Here is a 19,805-nt window from a genome sequence, read left to right on the forward strand (position 1 = left end):
CTATATCCATGACTTGTGAGATCAAGTCATCGAGCTGACCTACATGCTAGTCTTATTGTATTAACATTGTCCCTGAATGTTAATACTCGACTATGAATGATTTAGAGTAGTGTTCCCTATATCATCTCACTATCGATTCAACCAATCGATTGATATAGGTAAGAACCTTCTACTCAAGGACGTTACTATACTTATTTTATCTGACACTAATACAAATAAGCATAATAACCAAAAACCAAATGCCTTAATATATATACAAGAATATGATATACATGAGTCCATACAATCATCAAATGATTGGCTCTAGGGCTCTAACTAACAAATATAACATAAACAAAAGAGAGTATACGTTGGTGGAACTTCTGATAGAACTACAGGCAGCAGAAGGAATATTTCATCACAATTCTCAGATTCACTATGCTGAAAATGGTTCTACTTCTAAGTCGAAAGGCAAGAAGAAGAAGAAATAGGTTTTTTCAGCAAAGAAGGTGAATAAACCTCAGAATACAGGACATAAAGCTGGAATGAAGAAGCCGAAGGGCAAGTGCTTCATCTACAAGCAGTCTGGACATTAGAAAGCGGACTGTCCTCGTAGGAACCAGAACAATAAAGGTATATCTCATACTCTAGTAGTTGAAACATGTTTAGCAGTGTTATCTACCAGCACCTGGTGTGTAGATACGGGAGCCACTGATCATGTCTGCAATTCTTTACAGGGTTCCAAGAAACTCAGTGACTATTTGATGGAGAGATAACTGTCTACATGGGCAATGCTACTAAGGTGGCAGCTGTTGCAGTGGGAGACGTCTACTTATCTTTTGATAGGAATAGAAATTTGATTTTAAGAAATTGTCTTTATGTACCCAGTTTTAGAAAGAATTTAATTTCAGTTTCTAAACTGTATATGGATGGATATTCAGATTCCTTTAGTAACAATGTCGTTATAAAGAGAAATAAGGTGATTATCTGTTCTGGTGCATTAGTTGGCAATTTATACACTTTAAATCTAATTTCTCCCACAAAGCAAAATATGGAAATTAATAACACATCTTCTAACTCTAATAAGAGAAAAGAACCTTCGAAAATGAACCAAACATATCTTTGTCATCTAAGGCTTGGGCATATTAACCTAAGTAGGATTCAAAGGCTTGTAGCCGATGGACTCTTGGGTTCATTAGAATTGGAAAACTTTCCAACATGTGAATCCTGCTTGGAAGGTAAAATGACCAAGAGACCTTTTAAGGCCAAGGGGTATAGAGCCAAAGATGCGTTAGAACTGGTTCATTCTGATTTGTGTGGTCCTATGTCTATCCAGGCAAGAGGAGGCTATGAATACTTCGTCTCCTTTATAGACGAGTATTCAAGATACGGATACATTTACCTGATGCGCCGCAAGTCTGAATGCTTTGACAAGTTCAAAGAATATAGGGCTGATGTGGAGAAACGTCTTGGTAAAAGTATCAAGACACTACGGTCTGACCATGGTGACGAATACCTCTTTGGAGAGTTTAGGAATTACTTATCAGAAGTCGGGATTCAATCCCAATTGTCTGCACCTGGTACACCCCAGCAGAATGGTGTGGCAGAACGAAGGAATAGGACTCTTATGGAAATGGTTAGATCAATGATGAGTTATTCATAATTACCGAATTCGTTTTGGGGATATGTTTTAGAAACAACAGTGTACATTCTGAATATGGTACCTTCTAAAACAATTCCTTCTACTCCCATGGAATTATGGAATGGGCGTAAGCCTAGTCTGAATCATATCCGGATATGGGGTAGTCCAGCACATGTGCTGAAAGAAGATACTGACAAGTTGGAATCACGTACAGAAGTTTGTCTGTTTGTTGGATATCCTAAGGGAATGAAAGGTGGTTTGTTTTATAACCCTAAAAATCAGAAGATCATTGTTAGCACCAATGCTCATTTTTTAGAAGAAGATTATGTAATGAACCATAAGCTCATGAGTGAAATAGTTCTAGAAGAAATTAGAGAGGACACGTCTACTTCAGTACCAACAGTACAAGATGAAGTACCACAAGAGACTGCAACACGTGTTGCACATGATACACAACCACAGACGGTGCCTCGTCGTAGTGGGAGGGTTGTAAGGCAACCTGAGAGATTCATGTTTTTGGGAGAGTCTTCGGACTTGATCCCGGGTAAACATGAACCTGATCCCCGGACATATGATGAAGCACTCCAAGATATAGATGTAGTATCTTGGCAAAAGGTAATGAATTCTGAAATAGAGTCTATGTACTCTAATAAGGTCTGGGAGCTTGTAGAACCACCTGATGGTGTAAAAGTCGTTGGATGCAAGTGGATCTACAAAAGGAAAAGAGGGACAGATGGGAAGGTAGAAACCTTCAAAGCAAGGCTTGTTGCGAAAGGGTATACTCAGAAAGAGGGAATCGACTATGAGGAGACTTTTTCGCCGGTAGCCATGCTTAAGTCTATTCGGATACTCTTATCCATTGCTGCTCAATTGGATTATGAGATTTGGCAAATGGATGTCAAGACAGCTTTCCTTAACGGAAGTCTTGAAGAAAACATCCATATGAAGCAACCAGAAGGGTTCATTGAAAAAGGCAAAGAGCATCTATGTGCAAGCTTAATCAGTCCATTTACTGATTAAAGCAAGCTTCAAGATCTTAGAACATCCGGTTTAACGAAGTAATCCAGTCATATGGATTTATTTAGTGTCCGGATGAGTCTTGTGTATACAAGAAGTGTAACGGAAACATGGTGGTATTTCTTGTACTATATGTAGATGATATTTTGTTAATTAGCAACAATGTCAAGGTATTATTGGACGTAAGGGTATGGTTGTCCAAACAATTTGATATGAAGGACTTAGGAGAATGTGCACACATTCTTGGGATTAAAGTTATAAGGGATCGCAAGAAAAGAATGTTGTGCCTATCCCAAGCTTTATATATAGATACAATCCTTGCTCGTTTTAGCATGCAGAACTCCAAGAAAGGTTTCTTACCTTTTAGGCATGGAGTAGCATTATCTAAAGAGATGTCCCCAAAAACATCAAAGGAGATTGAGGACATGAAGGGAGTTCCTTATGCTTCGGCTGTAGGAAGCCTTATGTATGCAATGCTGTGTACGAGACATGATATCTGTTTTGTCATGGGCATGGTTAGCAGATATCAGAGTAACCCGTGACAAGGGCATTGGACTGCGGTAAAGCATATATTAAAATACCTGAGAAGGACTAGAGATTATATGATAGTTTACCAAGCAGACGATTTGCTCCCTGTGGGTTACACGGATTCGGACTTCCAATCAGATAGGGTCAATAGTTAGTTAACATCAGGCTATGTGTTTACTCTAGGAGGTGGAGCCATTGCATGGAGGAGTGTTAAGCATAAATGCGTCTCGGACTCAACCATGGAAGCTGAATATGTTGCAGCCTCTGAGGCAGCAAAAGAAGCCGTATGGCTCAGGAATTTTCTAATGGACTTAGATGTGATTCCTAGTTTGCCCAAGATCATCACAATTTATTGTGATAATAGCGGTGCAGTTGCAAACTTGAAGGAACCACGAGCCCATAAAGCAAGTAAACATATAGAGCGTAAGTACTACCTGATACGAGACATAGTCAAGAGAGGAGAAGTTGTCGTCGCCAAGATTGCATCAGAAGATAACCTGGCAGATCCTTTCACAAAGGCCCTTCCGGTGAAAGCTTTTGATCGGCATGTGGAGGGGATGGGAATCAGATGTAAGGCAACAGATATGGCAGCTTAGGCTTTTAGTATAAGTGGGAGATTGTTAGAGTGTATACTAAAAGCCTAGCTTTTGTAAACATTTATTTGTTAAAGTAAAAGTATCACATTGGTCAATATCTGCATTTATTTATTAAATGTAATTGTTCAATTAATTTATATAGTAGACAACATGGAGTGTGGTGTCACACTCAGAAGATCATGTTGTCGGTTCTCTATAAATTATAAACAGTTGCTCGCGACTAAGATAGAAAGAAACAAACTATCAGTATAGTCGTATAGTGTAATTAAATATTAGTTTATCTTGACTAATAAATTACACTAATACACTTTAAGTGTATTAAGTAGGATCATTTAGGTATATTCTTTTTGTACTGACTTAGTAAAAGAACTAAACCTTAGTTATTATGGAAGTGTGTGCTCTTAATCCTAATATAATAACAAGCACATATATTTAATATTTATTTCTTTGATTTATCAAAGGGTGAGTTTTAGCTCGATAAATCAATATGCCCGATAAGTTGGGAAATGATATTACTTATAGTGTGTGTTGTTGATTATAGAAGGAATCTGTGTCCTAGTTATCTAGGTTGAGAATGTCCCCAAGAGGAGCTCATAAGGATTGTCATGTTAAACCCTGCAGGTGGACCTAGTCCGACATGACAATAAAGTTGAATGGTACTACTCTTGGAGCAAGATATTAATTAAGTAAGTTGTCAGTAACTTACTTAATTAGTGGGCATTCATAATCTTAAACACAGGGAGACTAACACACTCATGATAAGAAGGAGCCCATAATGTAATTTGGGATTGGTGCGGTAGTGCGGTAATAACTCTCTAGTGGAATGAGTTATTATCGATGAACTTAAGTTGTGTGTTCGGGGCGAACACGGGATACTCAAGCTCATCGGAAGGTCAAAACTAATTTCTCCTCTAGGTCCCTGCCGTAGCCTCATTATAGCCTCAAGTCCATCCAAATGTAAGGCTCTTCTTGGTGTCCAAGAATGGGGCCAGACCATTGCTTGGTGACCAAGCAATGGCCGACCACATCCTCTTGAAGGGGTCGGCCCTATAGCTTGGTGACCAAGCTTGTAGGGGTCGGCCATAATAATTCAAAAAGGGAGAGTTGTTTTGAATTTTTAAAATCTTCTCTTTGTAGAAAACTATAAGTTTTAAAAGAAAGATTTTAATTTTTAAAACTTTCCTTATTTGAATTAGGCCACATGTTTAAATAGAGAGTTTAAAAGATTTTAAAATTTTCCTTTTTTAACCATCCAGTCTTAGAACAGCAGTGTACATTCTGAATATGGTACCTTCTAAAACAGTTCCTTTTACTCCCATGGAATTATGGAATGGGCGTAAGCCTAGTCTGAATCATATCTGGATATGGGGTAGTCCAGCACATGTGCTGAAGGGAGATACTGACAAGTTGGAATCACGTACAGAAGTTTGTCTGTTTGTTGGATATCCTAAGGGAACGAAAGGTGGTTTGTTTTATAATCCTAAAAATCAGAAGATCATTGTTAGCACCAATGCTCGTGTTTTAGAAGAAGATTATGTAATGAACCATAAGCCCATGAGTGAAATAGTTCTAGAAGAAATTAGAGAGGACACGTCTACTTCAGTACCAACAGTACAAGATGAAGTACCACAAGAGACTGCAACACGTGTTGCACATGATACACAACCACAGACGGTGCCTCATCGTAGTGGGAGGGTTGTAAGGCAACCTGAGAGATTCATGTTTTTGGGAGAGTCTTCGGACTTGATCCCGGGTAAACATGAACCTGATCCCCGGACATATGATGAAGCACTCCAAGATATAGATGCAGTATCTTGGCAAAAGGCAATGAATTCTGAAATAGAGTCTTTGTACTCTAATAAGGTCTGGAAGCTTGTAGAACCACCTGATGGTGTAAAAGCCGTTGAATGCAAGTGGATCTACAAAAGGAAAAGAGGGACAGATGGGAAGGTAGAAACCTTCAAAGCAAGGCTTGTTGCGAAAGGGTATACTCAGAAAGAGGGAATCGACTATGAGGAGACTTTTTCGCCAATAGTCATGCTTAAGTCTATCCGGATACTCTTATCCATTGCTGCTCAATTGGATTATGAGATTTGGCAAATGGATGTTAAGACAGCTTTCCTTAACGGAAGTCTTGAAGAAAATATCCATATGAATCAACCAGAAGGGTTCATTGAAAAAGGCAAAGAGCATCTAGTGTGCAAGCTTAATCGGTCCATTTACGGATTGAAGCAAGCTTCAAGATCTTGGAACATCCGGTTTAACGAAGTAATCCAATCATATGGATTTATTTAGTGTCCGGATGAGTCTTGTGTATACAAGAATTGTAACAGAAATATGGTGGTATTTCTTGTACTATACGTAGATGATATTTTGTTAATTGACAGCAATGTCAAGGTATTATCAGACGTAAGGGTATGGTTATCCAAACAATTTGATATGAAGGACTTAGGAGAATGTGCACACATTCTTGGGATCAAAATTATAAGGGATCGCAAGAAAAGAATGTTGTGTCTATCCCAAGCTTCATATATAGATACAGTCTTTGCTCGTTTTAGCATGCAGAACTCCAAGAAAGGTTTCTTACCTTTTAGGCATGGAGTAGCCTTATCTAAAGAGATGTCTCCGAAGACATTAAAGGAGATTGAGGACATGAAGACAGTTCCTTATGCTTCAGCTGTAGGATGTATTATGTATGCAATGCTGTGTGCGAGACCTGATATCTGTTTTACCATCGGCATGGTCAGTAGATATCAGAGTAACCCTGGACAAGGACATTGGACTGCGGTAAAGCATATATTGAAGTATCTGAGAAGGACTAGAGATTATATGCTAGTTTACCAAGCAGACGAGTTGCTCCCTGTAGGTTACACGGATTCAAATTTTCAATCAGATAGGGACAATAGTAAGTCAACATCAGGCTATGTGTTTACTCTAGGAGGTGGAGCCATTGCATGGAGGAGTGTTAAGTAGAAATGCGTCTCGGACTCAACCATGAAAGCTGAGTATGTGGCAGCCTCTGAGGCAGCAAAAGAAGCTGTATGGCTCAGGAACATTCTAATGGACTTAGATGTGATTCCTGGTTTGCCCAAGATCATCACAATTTATTGTGATAATAGCGGTGCAGTTGCAAACTCAAAGGAACCACGAGCTCATATGGCAAGTAAACATATTGAGCCCAAGTACCACCTGATACGAGATATCGTCAAGCGAGGAGAAGTTGTCGTCGCCAAGATTGCTTCAGAAGATAACCTAGCAGATCCTTTCACAAAGGCCCTTCCGGCGAAAGCTTTTGATCGGCATGTGGAGGGGATGGGAATCAGATGTAAGGCAACAGATATGGCAGCTTAGTCTTTTAGTATAAGTGGGAGATTGTTGGAGTGTATACTAAAAGCCTAGCTTTTGTAAACATTTATTTGTTAAAATAAAAGAATCACATTGGTCAATATTTGTATTTATTAAATGTAATTGTTCAATTAATTTATATAGTAGATAACATGGAGTGTGGTGTCACACTCAGAAGATCATGTTGTCGGTTCTCTATAAATTATAAACAGTTGCTCACGACTAAGATAGAAAGGAACAAACTATCAGTATAGTCGTAGTGTAATTAAATAGAGAGTTTAAAAGATTTTAAAACTTTCCTTTTTTAACCATCCTTATGGTTTAGAAAAAAAAAAAAGGGGAAAAGAAGTTTAAACCAAATTCAATCCTAAACCAAATAGGATTGATCATAACCATTGATTGGTGATTGATTCAATCAAGAGGAAAGAAAAGGAAAACTAAAAAGAAAAAAGGAAAAACTCTTGGATGATTTTATTTTTTGTAAAAGGTTTTTCCTTATTTGCCTTGGGCAAGTAATATAAAAGAAGGGATGAGGGGGCTTCATGAGACACAACTCTTATTCTTTTGCTTGGGTGATCTCTTGGTGTGGCCGGCCCTCTCCCTTCTTCCTCTCCCTTTGCTCTCTTCTCCTTGGTGGTAGTGGTGGCCGGATTTTAGAAGAAGAAGGAGGAAGCTTTTGAGTGGTGTTCATCTTGGAGGATCGTCGCCCACACGACGTCCAAGGCGAGGCGAGGAATACGACAAAAGATCTCGAGGTCATTAGCTTACAAAGAGAAGGTATAACTAGTATTTTTCTTCCGCATTATACTAGTTATTTTTCTTTGTATGAATTCTAAATACAAGAGGCAATTAGATCTAGTTTATCGAATTTATTTTTCGATTTTGTGTTTTCTTCTTTTTCGAATTTGTGATTCGATTGTTCCTTTTGGTTAACCTAGAGTTATTTAAGGAAATAAATATTAGCTTTCCTTAAAAGGCTTTGCCTAGGCGGTGGTGGTTGCTCCCATATCCAAGAAGGCCATGTGTCTCGCCATGCAGTCTTGGAAGCCAATTTTGAAAAATAATATTTATGGAATTAATAACCAAGGTAGATTTGAATCAATAGTGTTAAGTTCCGCTTGCGATTCAAATCTAAACCATTAAGAACAGATAAGTTAAATTTGGAATCAATGATGTTAAGTTCCGTCTGCGATTCCTTATTTAACTTCTAAAGAACACAATAGGTTATTTAAGGAAAGGTTCGACACTTGTACAAAAATTTTTGTACAGTGGAACCGGTACGTTTTCCTAGGTTTAACCAACATCCACCTCCAAAGGAGGTGACTAGTCCAAGGATCCACACACACACCTCCACTAATAAACACTCCTTTTCGGTAACTACCGAAGGCGGAGAAGCCCTACAATCTCTCAATTCAAGAAGAAAAGGAAAGGGAACAAAAGTATAAGCAAAGCTTACAATGAATACAAGAAACCCTAACCCTAGATTTCTTCTTCTTGCTTTTGATCCGCCTCTTGACTTGGAAGAGCCTCTAAGAACCTTCAAGAACTGGTGATCTGGAGCTTAGAGAGAGCTGTGGAGTTGCTGTTGAGGATCTGGAGTTGTGTCCGAAAGTTCTAACGAAGAAGACGCACGCCAACGACCTTTATCTGCGCCAACGGTCGGATCCCGATCGATTGGATTGCTCCCAATCGATCGGGGAGGCTTTGGATCAATCGGCTGATCAATCCAGAGCGCCTCTGTGCTCTCAGGAATACACCTGGATCGATCCACTGATCGATCCACGGCTTATCACGCGACATCGCCATCTCCCAATCGATCCACTGATCGATTGGGAGCTCTGGATCGATCGGCTGATCGATCCAGAGGCGTTCTGTGCGCTCCGCGACTTGCCCACTCGAGGTTTATCGCGGGGACCTTCCCAATCGATCGGCTGATCGATTGGGCATCAGCCAATCGATCGGCTGATCGATCCAGACATTGGTTTTTGCCCGAAACCAAGTCCCAAGCCCCCAAACCAACATTCGGTCAATCCATGACCTGTTGGTTCATCATGCCTAGCATCCGGTCACCCTTGACCTGCTAGGATTCCCTCACCAAGTGTCCGGTCAATCCCTTTGACCCATTTGGACTTTTCTTCATCATGCCAAGTATCCGGTCACTTCCTTGACCTACTTGGACTTTCACCAGATGTCTGGTCAGCCTTGACCCATCTGGATTTCCCTGTGCCTGGCTTCACTCACCAGGACTTCCCTTCTGCCTAGCTTCACTCACTAGGACTTCTCTTCTGCCTGGCTTCACTCACCAGGTCTTTCACCTAGCTTCACTCACTAGGATTTTCACCTGGCTTCACTCACCAGGATTTTCTTCTGCCTGACTTCACTCACCAGGACTTTCACCTAGCTTCACTCACTAGGTTTTTCACCTGGCTTCACTCACCAGGATTTTCTTCTACCTAACATCCCAGTTAGGACTTTCCCAGTCAAGTATCCAGTCAACCTTGACCTACTTGACTCTTCTTCAACCAACCTGATCAGATCCTGATCAGAGGGGAATTGTACCAAACAATCTCCCCAAATGAACAATTGCACCTGCACTTGTCCATATCATCGAAGTCTTGTATTGTCAAACATCGAAACCCAAACCAAGACTCAAGCTTGGTCAACCAGGTCAACCTTGACCTGAGGGATATTGCACCAACAATCTCTCCCTTTTTGATGTTTGGCAATACCTCATTTAAGTTAGGCAAATTCCCATAGCCTCAACTTCCTTCATGCCACTAGGTAATGAAGGCGTAAGTTAAACCCTACATTCTCCCACTAAGAAGGCAAACTCCCTCTTAGATAATGAAGGCCTAACTTAAACCCTACATTTCTCCCCCTATTGGCACACATCAACAAATTCACTTGTTGAAAACTCTCCCCCTGAAGAGTTGCTCATCGTTGTTCACAACTTCACTCGTTGTGATCAACACGATAATGAAAGTCTCATACCTTTCATTTATCCTTAACCCTACATTCTCCCCCAATGTAGATAAATGCCCAACCTTGAGCATTTACAACTTAAACAGTGAAGATATCCACTCTCCATTGTAAACAAATGTCCAACCTTGAGCATTTTCACGACAGAAGGTTAACCACCTTCCAAGGTGTATGAAAAATAATTTTTATGTCTTTAAAGAGTACCTCCCCTAAAGACATGGTCGTACCTTCTATCATTGCACAAACAATGACTTGGAATCCCTAAACCTTTAGGAAACCCAAATTTAGAAGTTTTGAGGTTCAAAAGTTCAAAATTTGAATCAAACCTCAACCTAAACTTCAATTTAGTCTTTCTCAACCAATCCATCCTTGTTTTCAACATGAAAACACCCTTTTTATGTATACATATGTATTTTGAGGGGTTAGGAATGGTTACCTAGACTAAAATAGGTTCAAAATGCTGAAAATAAGCTTTCCCAACCAAAATCAGCATCTTCGATCGATTGGAGTTGGGTTCCAATCGATTGAACCAGCTTGAATCGATCCACTGATCGATTCAAATAGTGTGGATCGATCGGTTGATTGATCCAGCGAGCTTCTGCTCATGGAATTTGCCTTCTCAATCGATCGCCCGATCGATTGAGGCACTCCAATCGATCGGGTGATCGATTGGAGTTCTGATAGTTGCTGAAATTCCATTTCAGTCAACTTCAGAAACCCCCAGAAAATTTTACAAAAATTCAAAAATCGTGAAAATTTGTGTAGACATTATTTAGGATATACTTTATCATGGAAAAATAGTTTTCTAAGAAAATACATCATATTTTCAAAGATTGACACAAACTTGAAAACTTGTAAAAACTTTAGTGTTTTCTTCTAGTTTGTGCCTAACTATTCAATGGTGATTACTATCAAAAGATAGCCTTCACAAAGGTTTTTCAAAAGTATTTTAAAATGATTTTCAAAACCAATATCCCACCATATTCCTTGAGCTTAATGCACATGACTTGTACATTAGCTTTCCCAATGATGGGAAAACACATACCTATGTGTTTTGATGAACTTAAAAATCAAGGAAATGCACTAAATCAGCATGTTGAGTTTTGTTCATCATCCTAACAACTCACTTGTATCTACTGTGTACAAAACACATACAAGTCATCTAATAGGTCTTTGTGAGATGTAAAATTTTTGGTTTTGCCCTAATATAGGGATCATGCATATCTATCTAGGCATTTTGTGGATATTGAACATTCACCTAGGATGTCACTTGTTTATACCACCTGTTGACAAATGCCATTTGTCCTTAATTTTAAGGAAATAAACATAATGCATGATAATGTTATGACATACATCAAAAAGAAATAATTTTCAAAAGAAAATTTCCTATAACTATATGATGTATGTATGTCATGACATGGTATTTTTGTGTTTTCATAATAAGGCATAAGTGCAAAAATAAAACATGATGTCATGGCATATAATGGGCAAACAATCATGGTAAGGTTTAGAATAAATAAAATACCTAGATTACCTATCTAAGTATCCTTAACCTTAGCTAACCTAAAAATTTAAACTTAGATTGCCCCCTATATTTCAAGAAAATGCCAAAACCTAAATTGACATTTCTATTTCTCTTGATTAATTTATGCCAATTTAAAATTAAGCACATCCCTCAAATATTGGCATATTTTATCTTTCCACAAGAGTGATCATAAGAAAATACCAAAATCCCACCTAGGTATTTCTTAAGCTTGTCCCCAACTTGTGCCAATTTAAATGATATTAATATCTTCAATTTTGGCACATTTTACTCTTTCCAAGAGTAACCAATTTTAGTTAAGGCCTAGAATGTCTTTAATTTCCTAAGACCATACCAAAATCTCAACTTGGTAGTTCTTATGATTTTTCCAATTTGTGTCACTTAAGATTACATCCAATTTCTCAAAATATGACACATTTTACTCTTTCCAAGAGTAATCCCTTTATCCTTTTTATTTTCAAAGGTTAATAATAACCTTGAAAATGCTCATTGAGTGTCAACTTCATCATGATTGGGTTAACTACCCTTCCACTTAGAGTTGACACTCTCTAACCCATCTATGGGGTAGAGAAGATGCTCCTAGGAACCCAAAATCTATTGGTGCTCCTTGGATGCTCTAGGTACTTACTAGGGATAACTTCCCTAGATACCTTCCTAATGACCTTGTTTGGCTTCTTAGAAGCCTTGGTCACATTTTCTAGATCAATTCTAGGGATTTCTTCCCTTGTGACCTTCTTAGTGACTTTCCTAGACTTCTTAGAAGTCTTAGTCACATTTGTTGCAAAAATACTCTTAGGGATGACCTCCCTAGTATTTTTGACTTGCCCACTAGGCCTAGGGTTGGTTCCATAGCTATATGGAACCCTATGGTAAGAAATTACATCCTTCTTAGTTTTAGGTTTGTATCCCAAACCCTTATGACCATTGGATGACTTTGATACTTCTAGACCTAGGTTTTGACTCTTGGACCCTTGTGTCATATTTGTGATTTTTCCAAGAGTCCTCTCTAATTTGTCAAGTCTTGACCTCAAAACTTGATTTTCCTTCCATAATTCTTCAACCTTAGGTTTTTCACTAAAACCTTGATTTTTCTTCTTCTTAGGTAAATACCTAGAATCCTTAGAGTTCTTGCCTAAATTCCTATCTACCTTTCTAAACCTAGGTTGAGAGGTTTTACCATGATAAGCTACATGATTTTCTTTAACTTTATCATGCCTCCTATTTTCATGGTAAATAGCATTGAAATGATATAAATTAGAACTATCATGCTTTTTACCATTATTTAAAAGGGTAGGCTCAATAAATGATACCTTTCTTTTTACCTTGGAGACTCCCCCTTGACTTGTGCTTCCTCCAAGAGCCTTGACCGCTTTCTTCCCCTTGGAACATTGGCTCCTATAATGTCCCTTTTTATTTCACAAAAAGCACACAATGTGCTTCTTGCTCCTTTTTGTTCCGGGAGCGGTTTCCTTGGGCTTCTCCTTGCCCTTTTGTGACATTTGGCCCTTCTTCTTGGCCAATTTAGGGCATTTACTTTTGTAATGCCCTTTTTCCCTACACTCAAAACAAATGATATGATTTTTGTTATTTTCTATTGAAATTATTATACCTTTGCTTATAGGGGTGGCATCTTCTCCTTTTGATTCGGAGGTAGAAGCTTCCTCTTGATCCGAACTTGATACTCCTCCAATAGATTTGTCTTGACTTGTGGAGGTGAAAGCTTCTTCATCCTCTTCTCCTCTTGACCCGGATGTGGAGACTTCTCCTTCTTCTTGATCCGGTGTCACCAAAAGTTACTCCCCCTCAATCCTAGAGGTGGAGACTTCTTCATCTTCATCTTAGACATGGAACAAGGAGTATGCCCTCTCCTTGCCATCTTCATTGCATTCTTTTGAAGATGAGGCTTCTTGGACTTCTTCCTCGGAAGATGAGCATCTCTCATCTTCGGAATTCTCCTCCCCTTGATCTTGCTCCAATGAGTCACCCTCTTTGGATTTTTCTTGGCTTGGTACAGTGGAGGGGATCTCATGAATTAATGTCAATTTGCTCCAAAGCTCCTTGGCATCCTTGAATTCACCAATTTGCTCCAAAATGTGGCTAGGCAATAGATTGACCAAAAGCTTGGTCACTTTGTCATTTGCCTCACATCTTTGATTTGGTCTTGGCTCCACTTGCTCCTCTTAAGAACTTTGCCTTTGGAATTTGTTGGAGCTTCGAAGCCTTCCATAAGAGAAAATCATTGCTCTATCTCCACCATTAAGAAGTTTTCGATCCTTGATTTCCAAAGATCGACGCTTGTAGATGTGTACGGTGGAGCCACCCTTGTGTCAAATCCAAGTCCATCTTGGAATTGCATCTTGAAGTTGAGCTTCTTGAATTCTTTGACTTTGATAATTTTGCTCCAACTTCTTCACCCTCTAGCTCTTCTTGTTATGTTTGCCCCTTCCGGCGATGATTCCGGTGAAGAGCGACCTCGCTCTGATACCACTTGTTGGGACCGAAATGTAGCTAGAGGGGGGTGTGAATAGCTCGTCGCGTGCTCGTGGTCGGCGTTGCTTGTTTCTTTAAAGATGTGCAGCAGAAATATACAAGAAACAACACACACAACGCTAACAAGTAGATTTACTTGGTATCCACCTCCAAAGGAGGTGACTAGTCCAAGGATCCACACACTCACACACACCTCCACTAATAAACACACCTTAGCTTTCTTCTTCTTGCTTTTGATCCGCCTCTTGACTTAGAAGAGCCTCCAAGAACCTTCAAGAACTGGTGATCTGGAGCTTAGAGAGAGCTGTGGAGTTGCTGTTGAGGATCTGGAGTTGTGGCCGAGAGTTCTAACGAAGAAGACGCACGCCAACGACCTTTATCTGCGCCAACGGTCGGATCCCGATCGATTGGATTGCTCCCAATCAATCGGGGAGGCTTTGGATCGATCGGCTGATCGATCCAGAACGCCTCTGTGCTCTTAGGAATACGCCTGGATCGATCCACTGATCGATCCAGGGCTTATCGCGCGACATCGCCATCTCCCAATCGATCCACTGATCGATTGGGAGCTCTGGATCGATCTGCTGATCGATCCAGAGGCGTTCTGTGCGCTCCGCGACTTGCCCACTCGAGGCTTGTCGCGGGGACCTTCCCAATTGATCGGCTGATCGATTGGGCATCAGCCAATCGATCGGCTGATCGATCCAGACATTGGTTTTTGCCCGAAACCAAGTCCCAAGCCACCAAACCAACATCCGGTCAATCCATGACCCGTTGGTTCATCATGCCTAGCATCCGGTCACCCTTGACCTACTAGGACTCCCTCACCAAGTGTCCGGTCAATCCATTTGACCCACTTGAACTTTTCTTCATCATGCCAAGTATTCGGTCACTCCCTTGACCTACTTGGACTTTCACCAGATGTCTGGTCAACCTTGACCCATCTGGATTTCCCTGTGCCTGGCTTCACTCACCAGGACTTCCCTTCTGCCTAGCTTCACTCACTAAGACTTCTCTTCTGCCTGGCTTCACTCACCAGGTCTTTCACCTAGCATCACTCACTAGGATTTTCACCTGGCTTCACTCACCAGGAATTTCTTCTGCCTGGCTTCACTCATTAGGACTTTCACCTAGCTTCACTCACTAGGTTTTTCACCTGGCTTCACTCACCAGGATTTTCTTCTGCCTAACATCCCAGTTAGGACTTTCCCAGTCAAGTATCCGGTCAATCTTGACCTACTTGACTCTTCTTCAACCAACCTGATCAGATCTTGATCAGAGGGGAATTGCACCAAACAATCTCCCCAAATGAACAACTGCACCTACACTTGTCCACATCATCGAAGTCTTGTATTGTCAAACATCGAAACTCAAACCAAGACTCAAGCTTGGTCAACCAGGTCAACCTTAACCTAAGGGATATTGCACCAACATAGCTCGCTCGCTTCGTCGATGATAATTTTTTGTAGTGGAAATACTCAAAGTGAACTCATTAACGCTAACACAAGGATGTACTTTGTATCTATCTCAAGAAAAGGTTGTTGGAGCAATCCCAATGGTTCGTGGGACCATGTGTTTTGGTGTTTGGGCAAAGGGTTTAAGTTAGGATTACCCTTGTTATTTGATATGTGTACTTGAGTTGTGCAGGACTGCAGGTGACACATGTGACTCAGGTTGACGGCTTCGGGTCCGGTGAAGGATGGAGCATCCGAGGGACCGTGGTATCAGAGCGAGGACGCTCTCCGTTGGACTAACCGCCAAGGAAGCACAAGATGGCCGGGTTTATTGTCCCTCCAAAATTTGAAGGAGGAAGCCTTGGGGACATCACGTATTGGATGATGAGGATGGAGGTTTTCTTCAACACGGATTGGGACACCATGATGGTGGTAAGGGAGCCATTCAAAGTCCCAAAGGACAAGAAAGGAAAGAAGCTCCGAACACGACATTGGACGGAGGAGCAAACCTCACGATCGGAGGCAAACTCAAAGGTAATAGCAACTTTAATTGATTTGTTGCCTAATGATGTTGTGAGTCGTGTAGGTAAATATGAGAATGCCCATGAATTATGGAGCAAAGTGAAGAAATTTCCATGGGAGGAATTTTTGCCTACACAAGAAGAAGAAGAAAAATCCGAAGAAAGTGACGAAGTGGTCCAAAAGGAGAAGAAGGACCAATCGGATGTGGAGCCCAAGGAGATGGGCTTAGTAGCTCAAGAAGAGGAGGTGGAGCAAACGGAAGTTGAGTCATGCTCAACATCCGAGGAGGAGAAGGAAGATGAAGCATCATCAACATCCTCAAGGGTTGAAGAAGAATCCAAGACGGATGAAGAAGAGGTCTTGGAGGTCAACCTAGTGAGCACCTCCACCGAAGTCAAGTCAAAGGACCATATCATTTGCTTCAGTTGCAATGAAAAAGGGCACTACAAGAGTAGATGTCCTATGGGTAAGAAAGAGGTAAATTCTAAACCCATTCAAGTTGATTTGAATACTAATGTGGGTTGTAGAAATGATGGTGCCAAGAAGAAGAAGGAGAAGAAGCACATTAGATGCTTCACTTGTGGTGAAATAGGGCACTACCACACCAAATGCCCAAAGAAGAAAGAGCTCAAGAAGTTGGCGCATTTGAAGATGTGGGAAAAGAAGTGGAGGAAGAATGGAGGCTCATGTCAAGGGGGAGCTCCAAAGGTAAAGGGTAAGGTAAACCCTAGTTTGAATTTGAAGTCAAATTTAAATTCCTCCATGCATGCTAGGAATAATTCTCATTATTTACCCATGCAAAATTTTGGATTTAAATATCATGATAGGAATAGGGTAAATATCGATCATAACCCTAGGAGACCTATACATGAAAAACCTAGAAATGGTAGACCTAAGGAGACCCAAGGCATTAATCCCAAGAAGGGGAGACATATGCCTAGAAAGGGTAGGTCTAGGAATGTCCAAGGTGGACATGTTGACTCTAGGTTTAGGAACCTAGAAAGGGAGAATCAAGCCTTGAAGGCAAAGCTTGATGGTTTAGAGAAATTCCTTAAGAGATTCACTATTGGATCTAAGGGATTAAGTATGGTGTTGGGGAGTCAAAAACCCAACAATGATAGATCGGGTTTGGGATACCGATCTAGTCCCTCCAAGGTCAAAAGGAGATCATATGCTAGGGCGGCAAATGATCATGGCAAGGGAGAGTCCTCCAAGGCTAAGGGAAAGTCTTATGCTAGGGTTGCATATGACTATGGCAAGGAGAAGTCAATAGATGGCAAGGAAAAGTCATTTAATGGTAAGAAGAAATTAACCAAGGACAAGGTGTCCAAGGTTAAGAAAGTTAGGTTTGTAGACCAAGTGTCACCGGAGGTGCACCGATGTGGCCTAGTCATTGTAGATGAGTCACCTAGGGAGGTGACTAAGGTAAAGAGCTCTAGGAAGAGCTCCAAGTGTCAATTTGGGACCCATGGCCAATGGATCTTAGGTGGGTACTACTTGGGAGTCTAGAGGAGCCATGGAGTGTGCCAAATGGTTTAGAGACGGACTTGAGTCTCAAAACTAGGGTTTTGGCACATTTGGATTGTGTTTCATGCAAGAAATATGACATTTGGGGTCATATAGCATGATAATTGGTTTTGGATGTATAGATGCCATATAAACCAATGCTAGGGATGCATTGTGGGTTGGTATGGGCAAATACATCAAAAGGAAGCCAAAACTAGGACTTTAGGTCAAGGTTCAATTGAACCATTTAGCTAGTTTTGGATTTTGTGTCAATCTTGGGATTGGTGATAGATATATTTTGTAATATATTTTTCCCAAGTGGACACTGGTACAATAGACCTCTCCACAAAATTTGGGAATTTTTGGAGGTCTAGGAAATTTCTGGTGCATTTCTGAAGTTGGCCTGAAAAGGCTGATTTTTTCAGAAATAGGGTACCAGTCGACTGGTACAGATACCAGTCGACTGGTAACAATGTTTTTTACCAGTCGACTGGTACCAACACCAGTCGACTGGTAACAGTGTTTTCAACCACAGAATGTTTCTGTAAGGTTGTGTCGAAGGGGGCAGTCGACTGGTACTTCTGGCAGTCGACTGATACCAGTCTGAAAGTGTTTTCAGCACTGAATTTTGACCGGGTCAGCTCTTATATGTGTATGAAATCCATGGGGGATTAATACATGAGTTTAGGGTCAATTTGGATGACAAGTTTTCAACAATTGGGATATTATTTGAGAACTTTTTGGATGTTAGGCAAAGGGGGAGAAGTAAGGTTTAGTTGGGAAAACCTGAAAGTGTCTTTGAGTAGGGGGAGCCTTGGGATAGGTTCTTAAAAAGCCTTGTTGGAAAATCCTAGCTCAATGGGGAGTTTAGGTGTAGGGGGAGCATTGTGAAAGGTTCCAATGCATGTTTGCATTTTGATTCGGCGGTTGCCAAGTGTGTAGCCTTGACAATATAAGTCCATTCGGCGGTTGCCAAGTGTGTAGCCTTGGCAATGTAAGTCCATTCGGCGGTTGCCAAGTGTGTAGCCTTGGCAACGTAAGTCCATTCGGCGGTGTAAGTCCAAGTGTGTAGCCTTGGCATCGTAAGCCCATCTGTTTTAGCATGTTTGTTTTGCTATTTGTTTTCCCTAACTTAAATGTATTGCCAAACACCAAAAAGGGGGAGATTGTTGGAGCAATCCCAATGGTTCGTGGGACCATGTGTTTTGGTGTTTGGGCAAAGGGTTTAAGTTAGGTTTACCCTTGTTATTTGATATGTGTACTTGAGTTGTGCAGGACTGCAGGTGACACATGTGACTCAGGTTGACGGCTTCGGGTCCGGTGAAGGATGGAGCATCCGAGGGACCGTGGACAAGGCAGCGAGGACAAGGGCCGAGGGAAGCAACTTCGAGGCATACGCGAAGGATGGCATTGGGGACGAGCCGCGGGCTTGGATGCATCCGAGGGACGAGAGCCAAAGGAAGTAAGCTTGAAGGCAAGAGGTCAAGGCTGCAAAAGAAGAGTCAAGTGAGTCGTGAGGGTACGAGTGCATGAGAGATTGTACTCGGAGTAAAATCCTAGTTTTAGGGTTTTACTGTAGCGGCACTGTAGCAGTTACTGTAGCGTACTGTAGCAGTCGACTGGTGTATGGACCAGTCGACTGATGCACTGTAGCAGAGAGCCGTTGAGATAGCCGTTGGGCTGGCACCAGTCGACTGGTGCATGGACCAGTCGACTGGTAACGGGCAAATCAGGTTCTGGTTTGTTCCAAGCTCTATAAGAAGGAGCTTGGTATTGCCGGCCAAGGCGACGAAATTAGACTTGGTTAAGGTCTAATTAGTAGTCTACAAGTGCTCAAGTGTTTGTGGAATCCAAGAGGTCTTGGTGTGTTGTGGTGAGGTTTCTCCACCCACAAGGAGCGACTTGAGATAGCCGGAGTTTGCCGGGGGCTAATCCACCGACGGATAGGGATCGTCCACCTTACGGACAGCCGTGGAGTAGGAGCATCATCTCCGAACCACGTTAAACGAACGTGTTATTGGTTTGCTAGTTCTTTTCTTTGTCTTTAGCTTTTGTATTCGTTATTAGTATTTGTATTTCCGCTTGCGCACTAACGAATACGTAGGAAGCGAGTATTTGGGGGTGCCGTCTATCCAACCCCCCTTCAAGCCGGCCACCGATCCTCCAACAAAGGTGACTAATCCAATGATGCAGACATGAGCACA

Source organism: Zingiber officinale, chromosome 3B (assembly GCF_018446385.1).
Source record: "Zingiber officinale cultivar Zhangliang chromosome 3B, Zo_v1.1, whole genome shotgun sequence".
Lineage (NCBI taxonomy): Eukaryota > Viridiplantae > Streptophyta > Magnoliopsida > Zingiberales > Zingiberaceae > Zingiber > Zingiber officinale.